The sequence below is a fragment of the Anopheles gambiae genome, chromosome 3 (assembly GCF_943734735.2).
Source record: "Anopheles gambiae chromosome 3, idAnoGambNW_F1_1, whole genome shotgun sequence".
In the NCBI taxonomy this organism is placed as follows: domain Eukaryota; kingdom Metazoa; phylum Arthropoda; class Insecta; order Diptera; family Culicidae; genus Anopheles; species Anopheles gambiae.
The window spans coordinates 57,021,205-57,036,096 of NC_064602.1; the positions used below are offsets into that span (position 1 = coordinate 57,021,205).

Genomic DNA, 14,892 nt, shown 5'->3' on the forward strand with positions numbered 1-14,892 from the left:
ATGTCATTAGTATGATGTTTGTCTCTACTCTTTTTGTTCAATACAATTCATTGAAATTAATCAGTATAAATAACCTGAAAGTAAGGAAGTAAGAAAGAAACTGGATCAGAAGGAAAAACGTATTATCATAAAGGACAGCAAAGGAACATATTACATGTATGTACAAACCGTAACAACACATGTTAAATATTAAAATAAATATTCACGGTCAATCCGATGGCACATTAGTGTTTTACAACAATCCCGATAGAGGACACTATCGAAGTGGAGTCGTGTGGACAACTGCTGATAACGATCGGGCCAAGTCGTCCCGATTGCACGAAAATTTCCGATTGCGGGAAAGGTTACGATCGTGAGCCATTCTTTCACGTATCCCCGAGCCAAGCGACTGAATTTTAGCCTCAAACAATAAATTAACGTTGCTTAAAAACCGCTTGTATTACATATTTCGGGTGAAAGAAAGAATCCTGTTGATAACGTCTCAACATTCTAAAAATTCATTCGTTTTCTAATATTTAATTCTATCAACGTTTAATTGCGTAGGCCCTACGACGAGACTGGAGGTTGGGGGAGAGGCCCTGCAAGCCACCCCTGGAAAAACATAAACGCAACGAAAGGAAACCAAAGGATTTCGAACCGGACCAACCGATACCGACCCACGCAACCGAACAAGGCAAACGATTGGAAACTCGGAACATGGAACTGCAGATCTCTCACAGCACCCGGAAGTACCCGCATTCTTTCGGACGAGGTGAGGGCCCGTGGCTTCGGAATAGTAGCACTTCAGGAGACGCGCTGGAAAGGAGTGACGGAGCGCCCCTATCGTAGCGATTACATGATCTACCAAAGCGGTGGTGAAAAGCATGAACTCGGTACGGCGTTCCTGGTCATAGGTGAGATGCGAAAGCGAGTGATCGGGTAGTGGCCGATCAATGAACGGATGTGCAGGTTGAGGATTCGTGGCAGGTTCTTCAACCTGAGCATCATAAATGTGCATAGTCCGCACCTTGGAAGCACCGATGACGATAAAGACAATTATTATACGCAGTTGGAGAGGGAGTACGACCGCTGTCCACAACACGACGTTAAAATTGTCATCGGGGATTTTAATGCTCAGGTCGGACGGGAGGAGGCATTTAAACCGACGATAGGAAGTTTCAGTGCCCACCGGCTGACCAACGACAACGGGCTTCGGCTCATAAACTTCGCCTCCTCCAAGCACATGAACATTCGCAGCACCTTCTTCCAGCACGCACCTCGCTTCAGTTACACCTGGAGATCACCGCAGCAAACACTTTCCCAGATCGACCACGTTCTCATCGATGGAAGCCACTTCTCGGACATAATCGACGTAAGGACCTATAGAGGAGCAAACGTCGACTCAGACCATTTCTTGGTTATGGTTAAGTTACGCCAGAAACTGTGCGTGGCCAACAAACTGCGCTATCAGCCCACCCCAAGGCTCAACACAGACCGGCTGAAACAAGCTGTTGTGGCGAGGGACTTCGCAATCGCGCTTGGGGAAGCGCTGCCGGAGGACACCACTACCGAGGCGATGTCTCTCAATGACCACTGGCGCATGGTGGAGCAAGCCATCAGCAGCACGGCCGAGCGAACAATTGGCCGCGTGACCCATAACCAGAGGAAGGAATGGTTTGATGATGAGTGCAGGCGAGCACTCTCCGAGAAGAACGCCGCGCGGACCCGCATGCTCCAGCGCGAGACCCGGCAGAACGTGGAAGACTACAGACGACTGAGAAGGCAGCAGACCCTACTCTTCCAGGACAAGAGGCGCGGCTTCGAAGAGTCGGACGAGCAACTCATGCAGCAGCTATCCCAGTCGGGGGAAACTCGTAAGTTCTACAGGATGCTGAATGCGGCACGGAGCGGTTTTACTCCCATGACCGCTATATGCCGCAGTGAGGAGGGAGATATCCTGTCGGACGAGCGAGAGGTGATCGACAGATGGAAGTGCTACTTCGACAGACACCTGAACGGAGCAGATACCAGAGCAGACGCAGGAAGCAGAGGAGAGCAACCCTACGACAGCCAGCATGGCAATGACGAAGTGCCCCCGCCATCTTTGGACGAAGTCATCAGCGCCATCAAACAGCTGAAATGTAACAAGTCAGCTGGCAGCGATGGTCTGGTGGCCGAACTGTTCAAGATGGGTCCGGAGAGGCTTGCCGTCATCATGCATCGGCTGATTGTTAGGATTTGGGATCAGGAAGAACTACCGGACGAGTGGAAACTGGGTGTCATACACCCAGTGTACAAAAAGGGCGACAGGCTGGACTGTGCTAACTTCCGGGCCATCACAGTCCTGAATGCTGCCTACAAGATCCTGTCCCGAATACTCTTCTGCCGACTTTCGCCTCTTGCTACAGATTTCGTCGGCAGCTATCAAGCTGGATTTGTTGGAGGCAAATCAACTACCGACCAAATCTTTACTCTACGGCAGATCCTCCAGAAATGCCGAGAGCACCAGATCCCTACGCACCACCTGTTCATCGACTTCAAGGCGGCCTACGATACCATAGATCGGACCGAACTATGGAACACCATGCAGCAGCACGGATTCCCTGGGAAGCTGGTACGACTGTTGCGGGCCACTATGGACGGGGTGCAGTGCAAGGTGAGAGTGACAAACATGCTGTCAGAAGCGTTCGAATCTCACCGGGGTCTGAGGCAAGGGGATGGACTCTCCTGTTTGCTGTTCAACATCGCTCTGGAAGGTGTCATGCGAAGCGCGGGCTTCGACATCCGGGGCACGATTTTCACCCGAACTCTCCAATTCCTTGGCTTCGCGGATGACATCGACATCATCGGGCGAACATCTGCGGCGGTGTGCGAGGCGTACACCCGACTGAAACGCGAAGCCGCTAGGATTGGATTGAGGATCAATGCGACGAAGACAAAGTACCTGCTTGCCGGGGGCTCTGACCGTGATAGAGCCCGACTCGGAAGCAGAGTATCAGTTGACGGCGATGATCTCGAGGTGGTAGAGGAGTTCTGCTACCTTGGCACGATCGTAACTTCGGACAACAACGTAAGCAGCGAAATCCGAAGGCGCATTGTTCAGGGAAATCGTGCCTACTACGGGTTCCACAAACTCCTGCGATCCAGAAGACTCCAGCAACACACGAAATGCGCGATATATCGCACACTGATACGTCCGGTGGTCCTCTACGGGTACGAGTCCTGGACTTTACTGACGGAGGACGCCAATGCACTCGCCATTTTCGAACGGCGAGTGCTAAGGACTATCTTTGGCGGTGTGTGCGAGCACGGCGTGTGGAGAAGGAGGATGAACCACGAGCTAGCTGAGCTGTTTGGCGGTGCAGACATCCTGACGGTCATCAAAGCCGGAAGGATACGCTGGCTGGGGCACGTGATGAGGATGCCGGACTCATGCCCCACCAGGAAGGTGCTCGTCAGCGACCCGTTCGGCACGAGGCGTAGAGGAGCACAGCGAGCTCGCTGGCTGGATCAGGTGGAGTCGCACCTGTCGGAAATCGGATGCAACCGTGGTTGGAGGACTGCAGCCCAGGACCGAGTTTCCTGGAAACGAATTGGCGACCTGGCCATGTCTACGAGACGTGCTCATTGAGCAGGCCAAGAAGAAGAAGAAGAAGAAGAAGAATTCTATCAACATAGTTTTTCCCTTAATTTTACCCGTTGCCGGCAAAATAAGATTCCTGAGGTAAATCGGAATCGCCGTGCTGAAGTGAAGAACAGGCAAACTACGGTGCGAGAAATTAGTTTACAGAATTACGCGTGTGTTTAATAATAGTTCCACGGATTATGTTAAGTTTATTGTGTTAACTCCTTGCGCATCCCATCCGTTGCCAGCGATATAAAGTTCCTGAGGAAAGTCGGAACGTAGCTGTGCTGAAGTGAACTTGCAGCAGGAAAGGTGACCCATAGACAGACCCAATTCGTGATGCTTCGCATAATAATTGCTAGTAAGTTAGCGAGAAATGAATCGCCATTTCTAATACGAGAACAAAGAGGTCAAGCAGTGCACAGCAACCAGTCAGGGAAGGACAACCCGTCAGGGCAAAGAAACACATACGGACGTAGTGGTGTTAGAAAAAAAAACAAGTATAGCTCAGGCATCTACCTTAATAGTCCGAAATTAAGTATGTCCTTAAACAAAACACAACAACTGTCAACATCGAATTGTACCAATGGGAGTATTAGCGTGGCTCACAAACACTGGGGGTCAGTGTTAAATATTAAAATAAATATTTACGGTCAATCCGATGACACATTAGTGTTTTACAACAATCCCGATAGAGGACACTATCGAAGTGGAGTCGTGTGGACAACTGCTGATAACGATCGGGCCAAGTCGTCCCGATTGCACGAAAATTTGTATTGTATTGTATTACATATTTCGGGTGAAAAAAAGAATCCTGTTGGTAACGTCTCAACAACACAAGAATATTACATAAAGTACCAGGATATCCAACCCTGCTGGACTTGATAACTTGAATCAGATAGTATACAAGCGCCGTGGATCCGAAGCCTCTAGAAGGTTAACATAGGCTTTCCACCTCCTACTCCTACTCAATACGTCTCCGTCGTACAGAACGATAACATGTCTCTCAATTATCCAAGCTTGGGTATACGGGGAAACCCAACCCCTTGGGCGGATGTGTTGCATGGCTAAATTGAGAGGGAGGTAGATGATTGATCTTCATGACTCTACCTGGGAGCGTCTGTTATCCATGTCAGGAGCGGCTTCCCCCCATCGTATGTCCCTTCCCGAAGGGCTGCGCTGGCTTCTTCAACAGAAAGTGATCGGGTGGTGGCCGGTCAACGAACGGATGTGCAGGTTGAGAATTCGTGGCAGATTCTTCAACCTGAGCATTATTAATGTCATAGTCCGCACCTTCGGAGCACCGATGACGAGAAGGATGCCTTCTATTCGCAGCTGGAGAGGGAGTACGACCGCTGCCCACAACATGACGTGAAGATTGTCATCGAAGACCTTGATGCTCAGGTCGGACAGGAGGAGGCATATAAACCAACGATTGGAAGCTTCAGCGTCCACCAGCTGACAAATGACAACGGACTCAGGCTGATAAACTTTGCCTCTCCCAAGCACATGGGCATCCGCACCACCTTTTTCCAGCATGCACACCGCCATAGCTACACCTGGAGACACCCGAGGGGTGATTAAAAGTCCCAAATCGACCACGTTCTGATTGACGGAAGGCACTTCTCGGATATTATCGATGTTATAACGTATAGAGGCGCAAACATCGACTGGGACCATTTCCTGGTCATGGTAAAGCTGCACCAGAAACTCTCCGTGGTTAACAACCAACGGAGTCAGGCCACCCCGAGGCTCAACATGGACTGGTTGAAATGTGCTGATGTGGCGATGTGGGATATGCGACAGCGCTCGGAGAAGCTCTTACGGCCGACAACAACATCGCCACGATGCCCCTCCCAGACCACTGGCGTATGGTGGAACGAGCCATCAGCACTGCAGCCGAACACAAGATCAGCTGCTTACCACGTAGAGAGACAAAGGAATGGTTCGACGAAGAGTGCAGACGAGCACTATCCGAGAAGAATGCAGCGCGAGCTTGCATGTTACGGCATGAAACCCGTTAGAACATGGAAATCTACAGACGACTGAGGAAACAGCAAACCCTGCTCTTCCAGACCAAGCAGCGCCGTTTTGAAGAGTCAGACAAACGCACCACCATCGACTTCAAGGCGGCCTACGACACCAAAGACCGGAAGGAGCTATGGAGCATCATGCAGCATTACCACTTCCCTGGGAAGTTGATCCGGCTGTTAGAGGCCACCATGAACGGGGTGCAGTGCAAGGTGAGAGTATCGAACTTGATGTCGGAATCGTTCGAATCTCTCAGGGGTCTGAGGCAAGGTGACGGACTCTCCTGTCTACTCTTCAACATCGCCCTGGAAGGTGTCATTCGAACCGCGGGGCTAGACAACGACATTCGTGGCACAATCCTCTACCGGTCTCTCGAATTTCTTGGCTTCGCGGATGACATCGACATCATCGACAGGACAACAGCGAAGATGTATGAGGCGTACACCCGACTCAAATGTGAAGCAGCAAGAATTGTTTTAAGAATCAATGCGACGAAGACGAGGTACCTGCTTGCCGGTGACTCAGACCATCTGGGAAGCAGTGTATTAGTTGACGGCGACATTGTTGAGATGGTAAAGGAGTTTTCTCGGGACGGTCTTTACTTCGGACAACGACATCAGCAGCGAAATCCGGAGACGCATTGTGCAGGGGAATCGGGCATACTATGGGCTTCATCGACTGCTGAGGTCCAGAAGACTTCGAGCCCGCACGAAATGTGCGATATATCGCACATTGATTCGCCCGGTGGTTCTCTACGGACACGATTCCTGGACCATCCGAGCGGAGGATGCAAATGCTCTGGGCGTGTTTGAGCGACGCATCCTCCGGACCATCTTTGGCGGTGAAACACGAGCTTGCTGAGCGGTACGGCGGACCGAGCACCCTGATGGTGGCAAAGGCTGGCAGGATACGATGACTGGGGCATGTCATGAGGATGCCGGAACTCATGCTTTTATTGGCAAAATGCAGTTTATCCTGCATTGGGCAAATTTTGAAGCAAATTGTACCGATTTGACATTTTATCTGTCAAATTTAGAAAACCGCGTATTTCCGAATCCGCGAAAGTCGTGAATCTCCATTGAACTTCTTACTACCACTCGGCTATGGTCGTTTGACGTCTCGCATATCACCGTTCGTTGTGTTGGTGCTCTGCTGCTGCTGTCGCTATGAAAGTCAAGTTGTGTTGTGTATAGAAAAGCGTAAACAGTGTTATTGGCCGAACAAGTGGTAAGTTGTTTTTAAAATAATGAAGTTCTTAATTTTATGAAGGTAAGTGCCATTTTAGGTAAATAAAGAGGTAGGAGTTGTGCTCAATACGTGCTGACTCCATTTGAAGCGGTGCACACATGTTCCAGCGTAGGTAAGTGGTGTGATGAACAACACAGCACAAGGCAGCGGGTAAGTGTTATCCAGCGAATATCGTGATAAAAAGCGTTCTTTTATAGACTATTTCAATATGCAGATATAGTGCAGAAACGATGATTATAGGCCTGACCTTGGGTGCCTGGGGCTGTGCTTTGCGTTGTGTATGATTCGGTATGTTGTACGCGGACCACGAAAGAAGAAGAAGATTGTTTGGTGAAGCTAGCGACAAGGATGCTAATCATGGTGTTTATTCCCTTATTTGCAGCCAATCTTCCTCCAGCCTGGCACTTGGCCAAACATTCCCGAGTGTGCCAGATTACCGTGTACTAACACATCGCACACTGGCACCTATCGCCAAACAATCGATAAAAATTTACCACTGGTTTGCTATATCGACCAATAAATTTATCTACTCGATTTGGTATCGCGTACGTATTTTACTTACTGGTCGATAAAATGATAACGACCAATAAAACTACCGATCGAGTAGTTTCGTCAGCTGACAAATGTAGGGTTTGTTTACAAGTCACGAAGCCAGTTAGCAATCGAAAAAAGTGATACATAACAAAACTTATTGGAAAATCATGTTTAATTCTTTATTTTTCACTGGTGAAAGTGATGATGCTGAAAAAAATCTTGCACAACATCGTAGGGTACTGCGGAAACAGCTAGATCCGCTTGAATTATTCGATAAATTTTCTCGTCAATCGTGTTGATGTTTGAGCTATTTCTTTTCTGTTTGTTTATTTTTCATATAACATTGATCTTTATACTGGATGATATGTTTCATTTCTAGATTTATGCAAAATTTTCGACTTTCAAAGCGCTTGTTCGAGGAAATTCTCGCAAAAATAGCCCCATTCATTGCTCCAAAACATAACCGTGAACAAAAACTTGGTAACGATTTCATCATGACAATTGACCAATCTACTTTAATTGATCTAAACGTTAGATCAAACCTTAACAGTTCTGGAGCGTGAACTAACATACGCAATTACCATGGATCTAAAAAAAGACGAGAAAGCAGATGTCAGTAGATACTTTTACTCGAAAATACCTGTTCCTGGTGATGTGCATCGATGGAACCCATATAAGAATCGTTGCGCCTCACGACAACTCAGCCCATTATGTCAATAGAAAGGGATTTTATAGTCTTAACGCTTTGATGGTAAATATGTGATATGACATAATTTACCAGCGATAAAATGATATGAAACTTATCTTCCAGATATTTGACCACAGGCAAATGATCCGTTTTGTAGACGCGAGGTTCAGGCTCGGATCACGATTCTTACATTTATAATTTCAGTCCGATTTCTTCATATTTTGAAGAAAAATGGAGAAATGTAGACCGAATATTTAAACTCTTGGGATGGTCTATTCACATGTTACGCTTCTATGTCACATTTTAAGTTTAGATTAACATTTCATGCTTTCTAATATATTTCCGGAGACTCAGCTTATCCTTCGAAACCTTGGCTAATCAAGCCGAGCAGAAATGCAGAGCCAAATAGTCCAGATTCGTTGTTCAATGTACAGCATGCCAAAGCACGTTCCATCATTGAAAGAACGTTTGGTTTGCCTAAAGTACGATTTTGCTGCTTGAATGGTGAAAGACTAATACGTTAAGCACCAAACAAATGTGTTCGTATCATAAACGTTTGTTGCATGTTACATAACCTTCTCATCATGCATGGTATTACGAATTTAATGAAGAATGATAAGCCCCAATTAAGCTGTTTTTGGTTTTTGTTTTTGTTTTCCAAAAACAGCGCATAAGTTTTTTGTTTTGATTTCTTACATTAGTTTTTATCTTTCCATCCTTTTTCCTTTTCTTCAAAATAGCACAAAGTTCCCTCTGCTAGTATTTTTATGTTGCTGAAAATTTCGCCAAGATGTTTGTTCGTCTCATCATTTCGCTCTAGTACACCTGTGGACATAAAAATAGGAACTTTTTTTCTGACCGAAAGACATAGTTCTTTTCAGAATTATTTGGTAGCCTTGAAAAGAGCTGTTTAAGTGGTGGTTGGGAGGTGGTGTTGCAGTGTTCCACAGAGCGAAAACACATTCTAACGGTCAATGTGTTGACCATTATATTCTTTCACTGCCTGGCAGCGAGTAGCCATATCCTTGATGAGATTCTGGCAGGTTTCTGGAGGAATGCGTTTCCACATTTCCTCGCAGCGTGCCCATAGCTCATCGGCTGAGGATGCATGCTGGTTTTTGAGATTATCCTTAAGATTCGTCCACAGATTTTCAATCGGGTTAAGGTCAGGACTCAACGCAGGCCACCGTAGAACTTGCACTTCCGGGTTTGCCAAATAACATCTAACTGTTCGCGATGTGTGCTTTGAGTCATTGGCATGCTGAAAGATGTAATGCTCTTCGTCTCCGAATGTTTGTCGAGCGTATGGCAACATCTTACGACTAAGTATTTTTCTGTACCCTTCTGAGTTCAGTGTCCCGATGATACAGAACAAAGGACCTGGGCCATGCCAGGAGAAGCAACCCCACACCATTACGTGGCCGCCTGCGTGACTAAGGGTTTTTATCGTGTTTTTCGGATGATACGCCTGATTGGGAAGGCGCCAGACGTATATAATGCCGTCCGAACCATCCAGATTGATTCTGGACTCATCCGAAAAAAATATTTTCAGAACCCAGCCGCGTGTAAACGGCGAGACACCGTCTTCGACGAAACTTGCAATCCAAGCTCCTGCTTGATAACAGGTTGGCTGATAAGTCCCCGGTCTAACAAAGAAAAACACATTTTTTTGTCAAAATTTGTTTTTATTATTCATCATAGTTCCCTTCAAGAGCGATACAACGATTATAACGACCTTTCAATTTTTTGATACCATTTTAATAGTATTCCTTCGGTTTTGCCTCAAAATAGGCCTCAGTTTCGGCGACCACCTCTTCATTGCAGCCAAATTTCTTCCCTGCGAGCATCCTTTTGAGGTCTGAGAACAAGAAAAAGTCGCTGGGGGCCAGATTTAGAGAATACGGTGGGTTGGGAAGCAATTCAAAGCCCAATTCATGAATTTTTGCCATCGTTCTCAATGACTTGTGGTACGGTGCGTTGTCTTGGTGGAACAACACTTTTTTCTTCTTCATATGGGGCCGTTTTGCCGCGATTTCTACCTTCAAACGCTCCAATAACGCTATATAAAAGTCACTGCTGATGGTTTTTCCCTTCTCAAGATAATCGATAAAAATTATTCCATGCGCATCCCAAAAAACAGAGGCCATTACTTTGCCAGCGGACTTTTGAGTCTTTCCACGCTTCGGAGCCGGTTCACCGGTCGCTGTCCACTGAGCCGACTGTCGATTGGACTCAGGAGTGTAGTGATGGAGCCATGTTTCATCCATTGTCACATATTGACGCAAAAACTTTGGTGTATTACGAGTTAACAGCTGCAAACACCGCTCAGAATCATCAACACGTTGGTGTTTTTGGTCAAATGTGAGCTCGCGCGGCACCCATTTTGCACAGAGCTTTTGCATATCCAAATATTGATGAATGATATGACCAACACGTTCCTTTGATATCTTTAAGGCCTCTACTATCTCGATCAACTTCATTTTACGGTCATTCAAAATCATTTTGTGAATTTTTTTTATGTTTTCGACGGTAACCACCTCTTTCGGGCGTCCACTGCGTTCACCGTCCTCCGTGCTCATTTCACCACGCTTGAATTTTGCATCCCAATCAATTATTGTTGATTTCCCTGGGGCAGATTCCGGAAACTCATTATCAAGCCAAGTTCTTGCTTCCACTGTATTTTTTCCCTTCAGAAAACAGTATTTGATCAAAACACGAAATTCCTTTTTTCCATTTTTTTCACAATAACAAAAGTTGCTTGACAAAAGACGCTCTGTCTCACAAACTAATTGACATACAGACGTCAAATTTTGACACGAATCATTTGAAGGTTGGTACTATGTAAAAATAATATGCATTTAATACTAGCGGCGCCATCTATGTGTCAGACCGGGGACTTATCAGCCAACCTGTTACGAGTGCAAGTTTTGAAAGGGTCCGCCCTGACCTTTTCAACAATCTGCGCGTCAACGTTTACCGTAGTTTTTCGCGGACGACCGGTCGACTTTCCTGTAGCCTCGCTACGAATGGCGTTGTCCACAAACGTCCACGAACGGCCGAACGCCTTGCAGATTGTCTTTATTGGGACGTTCTCACGAAACAGCCCCTGAATGTGTTTTCGCTCCCCTTGTGTGCAGTGCTTACCGCGACCCATGATGATTTTTTGGAATTTTTTAACAGCAACCTTACAGCTTGACCACTGGCTGAAGAAGTGCCAAACGATTTGGCTCTCCTTTTATACTGCCGCGAAACGCTATCGGCACTCGTAACTCAGGTAAGTGTCGCACCAAACATGAGAGTATATAAGGCAAAACTCGGCGATTGCAACTTCAGTACGCCTCGCACTCTTGCCGATGACACATCTAGCGCATGCATTGAGCCAAAAACAAAAAACACACACAATTTTTTTTCCTATTTTTATGTCCAGCGGTGTACCCTTTTTAGAAAGTCAACTAGTTTAGTTGTGACAGTTATTTTGCTTTTTTTGGTCCTATCAGATGGCTGTTGATTCATGTGGTTGCTATTGTGCGATAATCCCGGATGTTCTATAATATGTATGAATTGTAGTGGTTCCGGCTGTTCTATGATATCCATAGGTTGAGATGGTTCTGACTGTTGATAGTCTGGCTATGATGTGATGTTTCCGAGTGGTCTGTGGTCTGCGAAGAATGTGATAGTCCTGGTCGGTAGTATGAGTTTGGTGCGATGGTTCGGGATGTTCTGTGGTCTGTGAATAGTGCGATGGTCCCGACCGATCGGTGATATGGCTAAGGTGCGATGGTCCCTGCTGTTCTACAGCCTTACAATGATGTTATGGTTCCGGCTGATTCAATTCGTAGCGTTTGTCTGCAGAGGATTGCTTGATTCCAACGCATATGCTATCGTCAAATATGACAGATATAGAACGCACATTAGTGATAGCGGCAATACGCTTTTCTAACTCGCTTAGTGTATTAAACATCGGCTTTCCGCCTCCGGTTTTTTGCATTTCCTTTTTATTTTAGTAGAGTTTTTTCTTAACGATCGACTTTTTTTCAATCCATGTCTGCAAAAAACGATAAATTTTGATTAATTAAATGGGTTTCGTATTATCATTACACAGCAACATACCCATTTCCAAGCTTTTTCCTTAACTGCTGGGCCTAATGAATTAAGTTCCAAAGCTACTATTTTCCAAAATCCTGTAGGATTGGAATCCGCACACTTAGCTAGTTCTGGATTTCGCTCCATTAGGTCCATCAGCTTTTCCAGCTGACATTTTGTCGAACGAGTTTTCTTGAAAGATAATGATGATGATGATGATGATGGTCCCTCCACTTTCCTCTTCAAAGTTTCGAGAAGGACGAAATTATCTTAAAGATATTTAGGTATAAAAAATGAAGGTAATATTTCTACATAAAACTTGAGTGGATGATTGAGTGTTTTCGACTCACTAATGAATCCGATAAGGTGCCGCTAAGTCCTATCATCTTACAATCAGTGGGTCTAAACCCCAAAGTCCTCTATACGCGCGCGTGTCTCGAATTTTTGAAGACTCTCATTATTTATTTTTTTATTTTTTTAAATGATCTTTTTTTTAATAATAGCTGTTAAACAAAAACAAATTAATAAATACACCATCATCATCAAGTAGATAAATGCGATTATGATTAAATACTATTACATCATACAAACAAGCAAGCACTTCTAGAAGTATACATTCTTCATTACACTATACTACTATATTAAAACACTTCACGGCCATATTACTAAATCACCTGCTTCACATACAGTGCATATTTCTTCTTAAATTTACCTTGACTTGTGGCGTTAACAACTTCTCTTGGCATCGATGTATACATTCGAATTCCCTTTTAGTATAAGGAGTTTTGAGCTCTTAATGAAAGGTAGCTTGGGGTTCTCGGTTCATATGATCTACGAGCAGGGTAGCGACGAACATCCGTCGCTCGAACTATTTGTTCCCAGAGATATTTTGGTTACATTCCATTCAATATATAATAATAATAATAATAATAATAATAATAATAACGCTAGATGAAGTTCTTGGACCATTACCCAAAATCACTCTCATAATTTTGTTTTGGATACGTTGTAATCTTTGTATCTGTGTTGTATTGCCAAGAAAAAGAATAGAAGCACAAACATCTAAATGTGGTGAAATAAGCGACTTGTAAAGTTGCACTTTACCAAAAAAGTTTCAATCTTTGCTAAGCCTGCTAATGACACCACTTTTTTGCTACTTTTGCTATGACATTAGTTTAGAAACACGACATCACAGCACCGAAAGCAAAACACCAGCACCGAAGCAATGCAACACCATTCATAGCGAAATATGCTATGATCAACATAGTAATCATCGGAACCAGAACCAGCACCAACATCGTATCAACATCTGGCCAAATCAAATATCTAATAAATAACCGTAGCATAAACATAATAACCATAGCATAAACAATGAAAAGTAGGGAACCGAACATATATAACATGAAATCAGGAAAGGTTAGGCAGTTCTAATCAACATCTTGAACTGTGAATATGTGCGCGACAAATTAAAAAAAATAAAATTATTTTTTTATTACAATTCCAACGCATGTGTTCTTAACTCATTATCTATGTCATTATCTAATAGCCCAAACGAGAGTTTATTGTCAATGATATTCCCGAAATATTTTAGTTCAGAAGTATTTTCTATTTGTTCTTGATTTATTGAAATAAACAGCTGTTTTTGATTATTGTTATTGGATATAATCATGTAATTTGTTTCATTAATGTTTAGAGCCAGTTTTTTATATTTTAGCCACCTTCTAAAACAATCAGTTCTAGATTTAACAGAGTCTCTGCTTGTTTTAAATTAGGCTTTGCGATGAATAATACTGTATCATCGGCAAACAGGTTTACCTCACAAAAATGCATTATTTTCTTTATGTCGTTTATATACATTATAAACAAGATTGGCCCTAAAACACTCGCTACAGTTTCAAACGCACGTTTGAGATCCAAAAACACTGCAAGCAACTCATATTTTTGTTCTACAAAACCTTTCCATTTTGACAACACAAGATTAAGTGCAGTTTCACAGGAATGTCCTTCTGTGTATCCAGATTGTTCTAGTATCAATAAGTCATGAGTGGTAAGATGATGCATTAGCTGCTCTTTTACTACCAATTCTAATATTTTTTCATATACATGCAAGATATTATCGGTCGAAATTCTTCTACCTTCCCGCTGCGCAATGCGACGGAAGAAATCATGCCGTTCGGAGAATTTTATCATGCCATCTTTTTCCCTCCAACGGCAAATTTGTCAAGCAGCTCGTCGAGCTACCCGTCCCTGGCTCCGCCTCATACCCCTCGCCTGAGCGCGCTGCCGAAGGTTTGGATGTGTTGGTGCGTCAGACGGCCAATCGCTGTCAGCCGTCGTCCGTGCCTTTTCCCTCCATAGCGCTATCTCTTTCTCGCGTGTGGTCAATGCTCGCGAGCTGATGTGGCGCCAAAAATGTCGTTAACAAACATTGCGGCGATGAAGTTGCATTTTCACAAATCAAACCAAAAAATCGCAATGAGTTCAAACACTGCAATATAAAAATGACTAAGGAATCGCTAGTTTACGCTGGAGGGTTTGCTGTGCAACGCACTTAATTCTAATTCGCATTAACACGTTCATCCCGCCGCTTATTTTCATCAACTTTCCTTTCCACCAGCATCAAGAACGTAGGCTGGAAAGTTCACTGGCAGTCCCTGGGGCCTGCCATCGATCTGAACGTGTTAAGCATTAAACATAACTTTGT

General features: G+C 44.6%; 1 protein-coding gene and 1 pseudogene across 6 annotated transcripts in view; one reads left to right on the forward strand and one right to left on the reverse strand.

Annotated features, from left to right (window-relative positions):
- LOC133393520 (uncharacterized) overlaps positions 1–14,892 on the reverse strand; it is a 233,526-nt gene that overhangs the window by 187,450 nt on the left and 31,184 nt on the right. The window lies entirely within an intron of this gene.
- LOC133393129 (uncharacterized) lies at positions 7,585–8,204 on the forward strand (annotated as a pseudogene).